The sequence below is a fragment of the Limulus polyphemus genome, unplaced genomic scaffold (assembly GCF_000517525.1).
Source record: "Limulus polyphemus unplaced genomic scaffold, Limulus_polyphemus-2.1.2 Scaffold8739, whole genome shotgun sequence".
NCBI lineage: Eukaryota > Metazoa > Arthropoda > Merostomata > Xiphosura > Limulidae > Limulus > Limulus polyphemus.
The window spans coordinates 26546-29602 of NW_013674349.1; positions in this window are offsets into that span (position 1 = coordinate 26546).

Sequence of the window (3057 nt, forward strand, 5' to 3'; positions counted from 1 at the left end):
ATTTCATTTGATAAACACGTTTAGATTGAATGGTAATTTATAATCACAAGAACGTCGAATCTGAATTACTTGAAAAAAACACGGGGGTGCTTAACTTTTTTCCAGGTGTATATATATATATTTATATATACTAATAAAAATAATTATAGAAACACACAAGTGATACACAAACAAGAGTCACGAACAACAAGATAGTGAATTTATTAATAGTACAAAGCAGTATCACAGCAAATACAAAAGTTAATAAATTGTAGAATGCCATACTATTTACATGTAAGCCCTTTGTTTTACATACAATATTATTACACTTCTTTTCGTGCTGCCAAACAGTTTGCTAATATACGACTATAGAATATTATTCGAAATGTTCTTTATTGTTCCACACATTAATCTACATTGTTTGGTCACCTTTTGATCTTCTCTGTTTTAACATAAGCCTATACAACCTCAAGAATGTTCATATAAGAACTCTGTGTAAGCTAACTATGGTTTTGAAATAATTGTCTTCATCTAATATTTACCCCTACGTGATGAGTCGTGTTGCTGAGTGAATAGCATTATGGATCGGAATCTGCTTGTGCCATCAGTTTTGTGTAGATGACTGACATCATTGTCCAAGATGCAGCCCAAACCAAGCTTCAATGTAGATGCTTTATATTAATGGTAATGTCGTTCTCCTCTCCATTATTAAAAAAAAATTGTTGTGTATTGTTGCCGAACAGTTCCAACTTTGACTCATCTGTAAAGAGCACACTTTTTCAGCTTTGCTCATTTTACTATTTGTGGTCCGACTGCGTTTACAAATTTCGGCTTGATTGCCTCTTCTAAGCAGTAGTTTTCGAGCAGCTACGAGTTCATTGAAACCACTCCATGCTACTGCACGTCTTAATGATATCGAAGTAGCATTCATTTCTGTACTTACCTCCATATCGTTGTCCAGAGAGTTAATCGAACATTGTCTCCCTCATAAGAACATATCTTTAGGTACTTTCCATTTTTGGTTTTCTACCTCGACCACTTCTGTTATTGACAGTACCATTGTTCATGTACCATTGTTCATGTACCATGTTCAGAGTCTTGCATACAGTTAATAGCGAAACATCGAGTCTTACCACAATTCTTGACATTAATTGGATGTCAACCAATCATAATGTAAACTGTGAACAGGTGACTGTACTGTGGTGTAGTTAATTTTTTCATGATAAAGGGGAACGCTCCCATATTACCTGCCACTTATACTCCTTTTATTCATATTTTTGTATATATATATATAGTTTTCTATCTTAAAAGAGAATACATGTGTTATTAACAAAGGAATTGAAATGTTCAGCCTGAACGGCATCTTATACATACATGGACTATACGACCAGGTCAGAGACCCCTTAATGACTTGGGTGTAGCTATCCCTAATCTTAACTAATGACCAAAAGACAGCAAATCTACAGTGCCTTACAAAAGTATTCACCCACTATAATTATGTCACATTTTGATGAAATACAAATAATGTAAACATTTTGTTAATGAACTTGTTTCTGTTAAAAACTCCAATGATTAAATTTAACACTGTTATGTGTGAAGGAGGTTAAATGTCAACAAAACCTGCATAGAAAATGTATAAATTGAAATTTGCTAGATTGCATAAGTATTCAGCTCCCTAAGTCAGTACATGGTGGAAACACGTTGGGAAGCTTGTGAATCTTTTTTTTTGGATAGATCTCTACCAGCTTTGCACAATGGGATGGTGTAATTCTTGCCTATTCTTCCTGCTAAAATTGCTCCAATTCTGAAAAGTTCGTTGTGGATCATTGACGGACTAGAATATTCAAGTCTCGCCACAACTTTTCTACTGGATTCAAGTCAGAACTTTGACTGTACCACTCCAGGACATCCACTTTCTTCTTTTGAAACCACTCCAGTGTGGCTTTGGCCTAGTGCTTTGGATATTGTCCCGCTGAAATGTGAAATTTCGACCCAGTTTTAGATTCTTCGCTGACTCAAGCAGGTTTTCCTCTAGGATTCGCCTGTACTTTGCACCATTCATCTTCCCCTCAATCCTGAAGATTTCTCAGTCTGCTGATGAGAAGCATCCCCATAACATAATGCTGCCACTACCATGCTCGACAGTTGGGACGTTGTTGACCGGTTTATGCGCCGTGTTGGGTTTGCACCAGACGTAAAGCTTTCAATTTACACCAAAAAGCTCAATTTATAGAAAAAGTGCTTTTTTGACAAAAAATTAATAGAAAAATAGTAAAAACGATCCAAAATGTGGTGTTAATTTTAAAAGAAGACGTCATGGCCTTTCAGATGGTGGGATTTTGTTTGAAGACTCTCATTTTTAAAGCTATTCTTTGTACACAATATAACTGCAAACAAAAACCAGTAAAATCGATGAAGACCAAAATTGTGATAACAGATTATCAAAGAACTATTGGGAATTTTCTTAAAAGGATATACATTTTGAAAGTCTTACATCTAGCGCGTCTTTCTATCGAAATATGAGGAAAAACAATTTTTTTCAAAATTTTGGTAAAATCGTGGGCTATATATAGCCTTGGCTTTTTGATGAAAATATCAATTTTTTGGGAATATGGAAAAAGTGCTTTTTTGACGCAAAACTAATAGAAAAACATCGAATAGTGCATATTTCGTAGGACAACTCAAAACTGAGACATTATACCATTAACGAAAAATATTATGTCCGGTGAAATGCTAAAATAAATTGAACTTTCTGTAACACATAGTTAAAACGATCCAAAAGGTGGAGTTCATATTCGAAGAAGACATCATGGCCTTTTAGATGTTAGGATTTTGTTTGAATAATCTTATTTTCAAGCTATTCTTTGTTCACAAATATAACTTGAAACAAAAACCAGAAAAATCGATGAAGACCAAAATTTTGATAACAGATTATCAAAGAACTATTGGGAATTTTCTTAAAAGGATATCCATTTTGAAAGTCTTACATCTAGCGCGTCTTTCTATTGAAATATGAGGAAAAACAATTTTTTTCAAAATTTTGGAAAAATTGTGGGCTATAGCCTTGGCTTTATGATG